Genomic DNA, 12,841 nt, shown 5'->3' on the forward strand with positions numbered 1-12,841 from the left:
TGGTGTAGTTTGTAAATATATATGTGAAGGCGAGCGGTTGAGAAAGTTCAATGAGCAGTTGAGAAAGTTACTTGACCTCTATTGTAGGTGAAATGTCAATTCAGAAGAACAGCTAAGCGGCCTTCATTAAATTTCATCGGCCCAAACCTAGAAATAGAGCAAAAATAGTTGCATTTTCGTGTAATAAAAATGGTATATTTAAAAAGAAAACTAATGAAAAGGATTTGAAAATTTTGAGTTTTAATAAGGACAAAATAAAAGGTAAAGTGAATAGTACCAGGATTGACCTTTTTAGTATAAAAATGTGATTTTTCGTTAAAGTAAACAGTACCGTGAACTTTTCGTTAAAAATCTCATATTTAAAGGGTAATGCTTCTTATTCCATTATCAAGTCCTTGTTCTAAGTTATGATCGCAAACCTCTAATATCACCGTACAAAAAGAACACTATTTGGCTGCTACAAGTTCAGCAAGTAGTGGCTCTTGCTTCTATCCAATTATAAATAAACATGTATCCAGCCTGTGTTTACAATTTCAATTATTTTAGATACGTGTTCATTTGTGATTGAGTAGAAGCAGGAGCTGCTGTTGAATAGCCAAGTAGTGTTCTAAAATGAACTTGTTCCATTTTGAATATTTTCTTAATAAAAAAAAAAGATCAGTATTATTTAATTTAAACATTGTTAGCGTGATGCAATCACATTAAAGTCTAATATCTTACAGTTGTAGTATAACATGATGTTTACAAGGTAAAATCCAATTATTTTTTTTTTTATGATTTTTTTTTTAATCCAAAATGGTCTTTAAGATTGGCATAAGTCCTCACTTTGGTCCCTGACAGTCAAAATCGATAGACGTCGTCCTTGAGTTTGTCCATTATATGAAAAATCTGACAATATCCTCATTAAGTAGAGGGGTTGGTTTGACAAAACTACTCTTGAAAAGGTTGTCACATAGTTGTTCACGTGACAATTTGACGATAATATTGATAATTTTTTCGCAGAATGATCAAAATGATTTACAGTGGACAAATATAGGAACTACTTCTATCAATTTTCATTGTCAGTGACTAAAATGGTGAGTTATATTAATCTCAATGACCATTTAGATAAAAGAAAAAATAAATTAAAACTAGGAGCATGTTTAATAATTATTTAGTGTTTTTTTTAGGCTTATTGTTTGGAATGCCTCGTGAACTAATTTACAACAGTTACTTTACATTCTGAAACTCTATATTCTTTTTGGACTAGAATTTTCTTCCCTCATTTTTCCATGCCCTTTCATCATCTCCTCTCACATTCTCTATTTTATCTTTCTCTTTCTATAAAAAAATTAATATAAGATGTTGACGTGATTTAACCATGACCGTTCAAATAGGAACAAAGGAAATGGAAAGGAAAAAAAAAAAGGAGAAAATCCTATTCCATTCTTTTTACCTCACTAACGCCTAAACCTGCAACCATTTCTACTTTTCCTCCCTTCCATAACTCTTAATGAGGGGCAAAATGACTTGTTTACTCTTAGAAGTTTACTCTTAGATGTTTTTCACGTAGACAACACTTGACTAAGATGGAAGAAAGTTTGATGGACAATTCGAAAATCTAACAGTATAAGAAACTTAGCCAACTATATAAGCTCAGTGAGGTATTAGATAAAATATAAATATACTGCCAATGCCTTGCAAGTTCTAAGGAAAATTGGCGAATATTATCTCTAATTAAAAAAAAATAAAAAATTAAAAAATCAGTTGGATAGGAAACAAGCATATGCATGATTCCTCATGTTATTTTTATCACCTAAATATACACTAATTTGTACCATATGATATGGCTCATGATCTGACTCCCCACGTCAATTAAAAATAAATCCTTAATAAAAAAAAAATTTGAAATTAATCTGACCCCGATTTTTTCTTCTTATGTTTCTCCCATTCCTGCCTCCTCCTCCCTCTTCCGTCGCAGTCATGAGTCATGGCACCTAATTGCTTCTCAACGCTCCACTGATTTTTCAGTGAATTTAAGGAAATTCATTAGGGTCACTTTATTCAAGTGCACCTTTTTTGAAATTATTTATTTATTTATTTGTGAAATGAAAGCGTTGTATTATGGTGGTCGATTCATTATGTGACTTACTAATCCAAGTCTCCACCCTCGGAAAGAGATACTCTTCGAATACCTTCCATCTGAGTCTCATGACCCATAAATCCAGGTCGTTGAAATTTGATATAACGGCCACAAACATGAGGCCCCATTAAAAGTTCTAATAATTTTAGTCGTTAAATCAAATTTTAAAAGTCTGAATTGTATGATCATGAGGCTTAGGTGGAAGAGATGAGAGGATCCCTTTCCTCCACCCTCCACCCTCCACCAAAAACATGAAACCAATAAAAATATGGAAACACTGAACAGGGAAGAACAATAATTAGAGGCCAAACGAATTATGACTGAGTTTCTCTGCCTGATGACATCCAATTTGCCCTGCATATCTCTTGTCAAAACAGTTGCCCTTTTACTCTTTCCGAATGTATCTCTCTTGTCAAAACAGTTGCCCTTGTTCTCTTTCCGAAGTTGCCCTTGTACTCTTTCCGAATGTATCTCTCTTGTCAAAACAGTTGCCCTTGTACTCTTTCCGAATGTATCTCTCTTCACCATGACCCTCTTTCCTGGAACTCTCTCCTCGTCTGCAGTACAGTGTACTTGTTTTGTCTTTAACCGGGTCCCTATCTTTCTCCTTATCCTTCTTTTTGTCTCTTCCTTACTTTTATCTTTACTCTCTCTCTTCCCTTTGTCCTCTTTTCCTTTTTATGCTTCTTTTCTCTATGCTTCTCCTGTAATTATTGACGAGTTATAAAAGAATAACCGGTAAGGATATATAATCAAGGCAAACATATCTACTGATTTAATAGATATAAATAAATAAAGAGGCTTCAGGGAATCCGTACTGATTAAACACATAATAAGGACTGACTTGCGAGAAATGCCACGGAAAACAACCAAATCTAAACCTGAGTGAATTCTTTCAGTCTTTGGACAATATACTACTGATGTCTACTGATATGTCCACCGTCCAAACGTAACCCATACCCGTAAAGATCCTTGCTTTCCTTTTCGAAAGATCCCAAAAACCAGAAAAGAACAAAGGATAACAAATGTTCACAGTTTTCAAATAGTTTTGGCACTTAAACTATCAAATACATAGTTTTTGAAGAAATAAAACATTCTGTGAATAGTACACGAAACGTGAAATTAACCTACCATCACTCGCTTGAAGAAAAAAAAAACATTTTTTAGTTAATGGAAATTACAATTAAATGACATGTACAAAGCAGTGTCGCTAGTGCATCGGAAGCGCAAAATTGTACTACGCCAACAACAACCACCACCCACCAAATCATTGCAACGTGAGAACCACCATAAGATTGTTTCCTCACAAATAAAATGTCAGAACTTAAATAGGAGAAGAGAATACTAGCAAGACAGACAGTCAAGTACAAAGTAAGAACTTCAGGCTTATAAGATGGTGCAGAAATAAGATATACAATGGCAATCCGAAACCATAGTTCAAGACAAGCAAAACAGGAAAAACAACCAAAAAAGAAAAGCCGTTGTCACCAAGATAAAGGAGAAGCAATACAAGGAAACTTCTCTGGTTCATAGCTAACTTCCTACGCGGTGTCCAAAGCAGAATACAGATAACAATTATCTATACTCTCCAGTTTCCCAGTCATCAATCATATCCTACCATATAAAAAAAATTAGCAATCCAAACTTCAGGGAACAAAGAAAGGAGGATCAAGAGATCAAGACAAGCAAATAGGGAATGAGAAAACGGAAAAGAAAGGAAGATTGTACAACATGACAAAAGCCCAAATCACAAAGTAAAAAAGAAAAAACGACAAAAGACATTCTCCAAGAAAATGCAGGAAATTTAAGCATGTTGATTCCCAAAACAAATTCTATCCCAGAATCTCTCTGTTTCCTCACCCTAAATGTTTCGTTTTTCCAAGAAAATAAATAATTTTACTGCAACAAAGACTATAAAAGGTCAAGAGGACCACTAAAGGAAAATAGAAACGCATGAGGAAAACAAACCCCTCCTAAAATCTGAAAAATTAGCAGGCCTACAACATCATGGAATCCCCGCCAAATTAGTAGAGAACGGAATAAGTCTAAATTCATTAGAGACAGATGCCTAGAGAGCAGACCAAAAACTGGACCTTATCCCATAGCTCCTCGGCCCCCACATGTGCAACGGGTATCACTCTTTAACGCACGCTCCAATACGCTTCATTCCTGCCTCTGACCTTCTCATTTCATTTTCTTCCTATATTTTTTTCCTGAAACATTCTTGATTCTGAGTTTCTCCAAAATCCAAAATAAAAACAAGAAAAAAAAAGAAAGTAAACACATTGCTAACCAGATGGATGTTTAAAATAGAAATTGCAAAGATGTATCCCTGTCCGTGACAATCATAGTTCCAGGCAAGATATATATAATGTACGTAACTCGCAACGTTTTGTTAGATTATATATTTATTTCTTCTTAGACTGTGTTGCTTAAATGAACATGTTCACCAATCTGACTCAGTAACATGCGAGTTGTGACAAATATTAGAAATATAGAATAAAATTGTTTTAATCATTGTTTTGAAATGCGAGGGAAACACAAGTGTTGCCTTACTAACATAATGTTTAAAGACCTTGAGTTTTGAATTAAATAATAGTACTTGCACTCCCGTTTTCATTTTTTTTTTCTCTACCGTGGTTAGACGTGAGGGGAATGTTGAATAAAGCAAAAAGTTTTACGTTAGTTATTTTATAAAACAAATCACAACTTATATCAAATTGTCCAACTTTTAATTGCAACGAGAGGTCTTTTGCATAAAAACCTAACACCTTTTAATTGCACAGATGCTTAAGTGCAAAAATATTGATGCCATTATTAGTGGACCGTACCTCATCTCTCTGAAACTTTTTCAAATTTTTCCCAAATGAAAAGAAAAATGGTTTTGAGGTCTTTGGCTCTGATCGTAACAAACAAGAGAGAAATATATTGGGAAATCCGGAAAATTATATTCATGTATTTTATTTTTCAAACTATAGAATTTGTATTTGATAAGAATGGAAACATCTACATCACATACAACTAACAAGAACAACATTCAGATATAGATAACCTTAAAGCTGCAACTGAACAATTTGAGTAATATATTTACATTCATATCTTAGTCAATTTGAGTAACTTGACTAAGATGTGTGACACTATTTGGTACAACTTGAGTTGTGGCCCTACGGTCTTGATTTTTAAAGAAGGAGATGTCGGGATCGGTCATTGAAGAAGGTTATATTCATATTCGGTGTCATGTTTGATTTCATATCGATATCTTTTGCAATATAAATTGATTTTTAGGGTAACGGATTCGCTCTTAGAATTTGAACTCTCTCACAACTCAGAAAATGATAGAAATTGAATTACTTGAAGGGTGTACCGAAGTGGGTATATATTCGATCGCATATTTTAATTATTATTATTTTTTGGTTGATTGATGGAAGCATTTTTTTTCCGTCTCTTTTTTTTATATTAATACCACATATAAGACATCAGAATTTGAACTTAGATCTTTTTCGGATCCCCAAAAACTGAGCCTAAGGTTCAAATGATCTAGGCCGTTGAAATTTGATCCAACGACTTCAAACAGGGAGCCCCTCTAAAAGTTATAATAATTATAAGCCGTTGGATCAAATTTCAACGGCTCAGATCATTTGATCCTTAGGCTCAGTTTTTGTGATTCGGAGAGGATTTGGGTTCTCAAAATTTAATGTTATTGACCAAAATGTATTATAGTTTATATCGCATATATTGATTTTTATTTAATTATTGAATAGCTATTCATTCATCGAGGTAGCTCTCATGACTACAATGTGATAATGCTAGGAAGACTAACTTCTTAAACTAAATTTTGTAAACTACAAAACGTGGTTATTGGTGATTGAATTATAACTTAAATGTTGATTAACGTGCTTATTTCTTATTGGTGACACATCATATAATTTGTAAATTTGGTCTAAAAAGTTGGTCGACGTAGCATTACTCATAACAATATATATGAATTTGAACTCTCTTTGTAAGCATGCAAGTTGCTTGTAGCTTAGTTGGTTAAGAGCATTCGCCCTTACATTTGAGATCCCGTGTTCGAATTCCTATTTTCCATAGTTTAATATAAGGGAAATCTAAGGAGACCAAAATTTTAAACTAAATTTTGTAAACCAAATGGTGTGGTTGTTGATGATTGGATTAATTATTACTTAACTACTATAACGTACTTATTTTCTATTGGCGACACATCATTTGGTTTGCAAATTTGGTTTAAAAATTTGGTCTACATAGCATTACGCTTAATGTAAAGTTACCTATCGTTTGTCCCAAAAAAAAAAAAAAAAAAAAAAAAAAAAAAAAAAAACCTCTCTTTATAAGGTATTGCTAGAGAGACCAAATTTCTAAACCAAATGATGTGGATGTTGATGATTAGATTAGTACTCAAGTGTTGATTAACATATTTATTTACTATGAAAATGAGGGTACATTGTACATAAAGACTAGAGAGGTTAGGGTTTGTCATCCTTTAAAGTTAGGGTAAAGGATCTTTTTTGTAGAACAAGCCCAAATATTGAGGCCCAATATATGATACAACAAATGGATTATAATCCTTGCGTGGCTATTCTTTGTAAACAATTTTACTCTATTTTGACATCATGTCGTAGTTATAACTCATTTTATATAAGTTTCTCTTTCATAACGTCAAACATAGGACAAGTGAGCGAATAAAGATAGTGTAACTTTAATAATATTGAGCTAGAAGTTCGATTGTCACAACTAAAAAGATTTTATTTTTGAAGTTGAGGTTTGACGCAGATGGTGCTTTATTGTAATAGCGGAAAACAATGATTCCTATGCACCTTGGTGCATATCAATTGTCACCGATCTCCCTCCTCCCTAATTATTAATAATTTAACTCACTAACGCTATCGTTTGTCAAAACAAAAATTTTAGTTTGACATGAATTTGTTTATTGGAATTCTGAATTTCATTCAATTAGAACAAGCAAACGAGATATAAACAAGCAGAAGGAAATTAGAACGATAAGGAAGTGAGGGCCCTCCTTCAACTGTATGCATGCAGTCATTAACGTTTTGAAGTCAGATCTCTTTGCTTTTTTTTTTTTGGACAGAAAAATTGATAGGAGCATATTTATACAACTTTGTTATGTTATTTCTTTGCATTTACTTAGTTAATTTCCATTTATTGTCGTAATTTAAGTTATTTTCGTATTATTGTAGGTCCAATTGGTAAAGATGACAATAAATGGCTAAATGGAGCAATTTGGAGCAGTTTTGGACTTGGATTGGATAGCATGCATGTGGAGCAGTCGGGCTGGACATTTTTGGTGTTTAACATGTGCTAAATATGTGCTAAAATCTGGAGGAATCAAATTTGGAAGCTTGGAAGACAAGGAAATACATAATCTTATCCAACCTTATCCAAACTTATCTCATCTTATCTCCAACTATAAAATGAGTCCTTATCATATTCTAAATACTTCCCATCTTACTCTAGGAGTCATAATCCATTCAACACCCTAATCCTTTTTCTCCTTGGTTTCTGCTGAACCCTACCCTATATATATGTATTTCTGCCGCAGCAATTGGGGGAGAGATTGTGCCACAACTTGTCATTCAATCATTGGAGATTTCATAGTTCTTTCTATCCTTGTTTAGTTTTAATGTTTATTTTAGATTGTTTTTTCAGTTATGTTGAACATGCGTAACTAAATTTCTTTTTAGCTAGAGGTGAATTCGAAGCCATGATCATATGTTTTATATAAATTGATTACATCCAGTTATTGTTTCATAAAACATGAATGCGATTTACTTATCTGTTTTATAGAAAACTTATTCTTGTATGTTTATTAAGGATGCATACTTAGTTTGCATGCAAGATTTGACGCTAGAATATAAGGGGATTTCACCTAATCGTTATGAACTTATATTTGCAAGTAGTAAAAGTTACTAGTCATGATTGAGTTAAGTAAATTCTTGGCAGAAGTATCATACTTTTTATAGTTACAAATACTTCATTAATGCTTATGATTTTCACAAAACTTAATGATCTTTGAGATGTATCTATATCATGCTTTTCATAGTTAGGGAACTTGAGAAGAATAATTTGATTGCGTCGCTGAGTCCAATTCAATTAACTTAGGAAAATCTAAGAGTTAATTAGTGTTGTTCACAATTAATTTGGGGCATTGTCATTCATGGTTTATAGAAATAATAACTGGAAATCGATTTATATGCGTATGTTTCATGTGTGGAGAAGAATCCTCTAGCTAGCCTTTCACCTATATCTCGTACAAGACTTAATTCGTTTGCTGCAATTTACTTTATTTTTGTTAAAATTCTTCCAAAAATCCCCCTCAGTTATTATTTTGTGTTAGTCTAGCTTAGTTTTCAGTTTTTAAGTTTAATTTGTGTTGATTAGCATCCCTCCTAATCCTCAACCTATAATGATCACTACTTGCTCATACTACAATTGTCTAAATTATAAGGTTTAATTTGTGTGCTAATTTTTAACACATCAAAAACTTTCATTAAAGAAACGAAGAAGAACAACCATAACAAGGAGAAAAGGCATAGATGCCTAAGACCATCTTCAAATGAGATATCAAATCTTAAGTGGAATGTCATGTAATCAAATTTGAAGTTAAGAGCAAGCCCCAACCTATATGTCAATCCTACGTGGATTGACATATGAGTTTTTATATGCCAAATTTGACATATGAGAAAATGTGATGTCAAATAATTGTTAATTATTTTATTGTGTGAGTCTCATTAATGCACTAATTTTAGATCTTGAATATTTATTTTAATTGATTTTTTTAAATGGGTCCTACAAATATCATTTATAACAAAAAACATATTGGTTAGAAAAAAAGAGAAAATCTGACATTGACACATCAGCCATCAAATTAACATTTGACATTTAACTTTTGACATCTCCTTTGGAGATTATCAGCCTGCAACAGGGTTTTCTATGCGTTGGCAATTGGAGCGATATATATATTTTTTTTTATGGAAAAAACAATAAGACTAATGAATGACACACCATGACCCAGAATGTCCATAAATTTAAACCAAAAAATGTAGTGATGTGAAAAATGTGAATAAATTTAAACCAAAAAGTGCCTAATTATAAGAAAGCGCTAGTGAGCAGGAATGAACCCAATTCACACATGATGTCAGAATATAAGTATAGTACAGTAAGGTAGGACGAGAATTATACCATCGAAGGTAATCTCCAATACCTGGATTTGCTAAGAGTCCTTGTCGATATTTAAACTCACCTACTAAAACGCGGAAGGGTGAAAAATATGGGTGAGTAAGTCCAAAAATAAAGTTTAAAAAAAATCTTTTTGAAAACATTATAACCCCTCACTGTAAAACAAGTATAGTTTCCAAAATATACATACTACATATAATATGAAAATACTTACCAAAGCTAGCAGTATCTCAAGAATGTCATACGTTACAAACTTTCGTAAATAAATACATGACATTCGTAATCACATATTCTCGCATAAATAAGCATATGACATCGAGTGCTCATCGACATATGCTGACACACAAGTTCATGCAGAGATATTTTGACATGAATAGGACTGGGTGTAACAATGATATACGCTCTAGTACTACAATCACATGAAGACCGGCGCTATGCATAGCACATACAAGTCCTAATTGCCTATAGAAATCTAGGACATGACTAGCACCTACAATGGATCCAAAGTGAGCGTACGGTGCGATGTGCACATACACATGAAAGACTGGTCTTGGCTAGGGCGAGTACTACCACCAGTGCAGCAAACGATGAGTAGATAAATATAATCATGCCATAGTGATTCGATAATTCTAGCCAACATAACATTATTCATGACCATAAATATAATTAAGGCATTAATAACAATACACATACTTGTGCACCCCGTAGGATGTAGTATAACGTCATAATTTCTATCAATGCACTAAATATTATAAATCTCATGCTAATCTAAGCGTATTGTAGAAAGCTCTTTATGAAATGTATAAATAGAAACTAACAAGTATATATATACTATATAAAAACAAAACCCACTCACAGTTACTTGCAATGTCGTAGCCGTTCAAAAGTGAGAAGCCGGAGTCTCCAATAGTAATCGCACCCAAGCATAATATTAAGACCCATTAGTAAAACTCAATTAAAACACTTGAATTTGGAGAAACGAACAGTAGATTCGGAATCGGCGCGTTGAAATAAACTAAAGAGGGTCTTGGGCAATTTTCGTAAAAAGTCAACGATAGACCCTAAAAAGTCAACCAAGAAGTTTATCCGGATCGGGTGGAGGAGTATACGGAGAAGTTTATCGGGGTTTAGGAGGCTTATGAGACCTTGTCTGATTCGCGAAGGAGAGCTTTGTATGATCAAGACATGGCCAGGGGTCTTCACCTTGCCTTCTCTGCAAGACTATACCAATAAGATGAGGTTTTTTTTTCTTTTAAATCTTCTGATGATTTTGGTGTTAATTTAATTCGACCTTTCTCCAAATTATTGATATGGGTTTCATGAAAATCTCTGAATCTTAATTGGGGTTTTTTCAATTTCTAATCTTGGTGCTGTATTTGGTTTTTTGAGCCTTGATTGGGTGGGTTTTACCGGCCTCTGTAATTGCAAGTACTTGCTGGGATTAGTTCTGGTTTCAGAAGCAATGGCTTTATATTCTTGGCTTTCTGTTTTATATCAAATCACCGGTGTCTAGTTTAAATTCGTCTTGTGCTTTGGCAGCCTCGTTCATTTCATGACAGTTGTTTTTCGATGACAGTTTTGGTTTCAGTTGTCTGAAACTTTCATACACGTTAATCTTAGTACTGGTTTGGTAATAAGGTGATTTTAAAAAAGTGGGTATAAAAAAAAGCTGAACTCAAAAAAATGTTTGGTAAACACTTAAAAACAGCTTATTTTCACAGTTTTAGGTGAAAGAAAACTGAAAACGTGAAGCAGCAAAAATGAGCTTATTCTCATAGTACAACAGAAGTAGTTTTTTTTTTTCAAAACACAGCAATACCAAACCAGCCCTTAATGCCTCGATGATCAACGTATTTCGAAGGTTCAAACAACTGAGAAATCCAAAAATATATCGAGGCATGAAGATTAACATATATGGTAGTATAATATCAAAGGGAAATGGCCAAGATTAGCTCTTTATTAGCCAATTATTTTCCTATTCCGGAATGGCATTAAATTTCAATTTCGATTGTTTACAATTTCAGGGAGTGGAGGATGTCGGCAGCTGGAGGAATCGATGGCAAAGTCAGCTTTCGGAGTTGAAGAGAAGAAGCATGAACAGGGATGCTGCTACAAGAGAAGAACATATGTCATGGGGAGCTCGAATGCGCCGGCAAAGAGAAGGATTGTCCGATCAACTATGAAATAGGTCCTCCGGTGTTCTATGTATGTCTGCAGATGTATCTTCCCTACCTTCTTAGTCATGGTTGACATTGACAGAGGGAACTCAAGCTTCCATTTAGTTACCATATTTACCCTTGCCAAGCAAGAAAAGTATTTCAGTATGCTAAACAGATGGAAGGTTAAAATAGAAATTTGCAAAGATGTAATCCCTGTCCGTGACAATCATAATTAGAGGCAAGATATAATGTACATAAGGTTTTGTTAGACTTTGTTGCTTGATTAAACATTATTGCCAACTCTGACTCAGTACCATGTGAGCTTGAATTATTTCCAATTGAAATTGTATTCAACGAAGTGGAGGAGAAGTCTTCTCATCGAATTCAAGATGAGAACATTGGAGGGATCGTCCTTTAATTTTAGCTCATTTGGAGCTTTGGTCTCTGAACAAAAAAGGTGTTCCTTCCTGGACTTGTAATAATGTGGCGTAAGAACTTCATTTCATTTTTTCCGCTTTATTCTGGATGGAAGTTCTAACAAAGTTAGCAAAAATGACCATTGCTCCACTTTATAAAAAATTAAGGGAATACTCACTAACTTTTAGTTTAGAGTAATGCTAAGAAGACCAAATTTTGTAAACCAAATGATGTGAATATTAATGATTGAATTATTATTTAAGTATTGATTAACGCGTTTATTTTTATTGATGACACATTATTTGGTTTGTAAATTTAGTTTAAAAAATTGGTCTCTCATTATTCATTACTTCAGGACTAAATCTTTCGTTGGACCAAAGTTCAAAGGCCATTGCTCTAAGTTTCAATAGCTAAGTAGGCATTCGTATATGGATAGTACTTGATGGTAACTCTTCGTGGCCGAGATGATCTTTCAAAACTCTTGATTTTTGTACAAATGATCCTTACAGTATAAGAAACTGGTTCTAATTATAAGCATGAAATTATTATCTGTGAATCGCCGCAAAGAGTTGTTGAGTAGAAGGCAGCCAAGTACTATTCCGTATAGATAAACCCTAAAGCTGCAACTTGCCAATTTGAGTAACATTACAACTTGCGGAATAAAATAAGATGTTTAACATTATTTGGTAGACTTTTGAGGTTTGGCTCTCTACGGTCTGGATTTGTTAGGAAGGTGATGGCGGGATGGGTTATTGAGGAAGGTTGTATCCACATTCGGTGTTGTTTGCTTTCATATACATCTCTTTTAATACTTAAGAGTTTTGTAAAAATTTATAACGTAACCTATATCATCTTTTTAATGTAAATTCTATCTGACACTCATTTTAAAAATGTTGACTAAAACGTGATACGAACCTTGTAAGCTCACGAC

At 33.5% G+C, this 12,841-nt stretch overlaps 1 pseudogene; it reads left to right on the forward strand.

Moving 5' to 3' along the window:
• Positions 1-9,425: 9,425 nt before the first annotated feature.
• On the forward strand, positions 9,426-11,881 carry LOC103938710 (annotated as a pseudogene).
• The last annotated feature ends 960 nt before the right edge of the window (positions 11,882-12,841 follow it).

Source organism: the organism of the source record quoted next, unplaced genomic scaffold, assembly GCF_019419815.1.
Source record: "Pyrus x bretschneideri cultivar Hongxiangsu unplaced genomic scaffold, Pyrus_bretschneideri_v1 Contig14, whole genome shotgun sequence".
Taxonomy (NCBI): domain Eukaryota; kingdom Viridiplantae; phylum Streptophyta; class Magnoliopsida; order Rosales; family Rosaceae; genus Pyrus; species Pyrus x bretschneideri.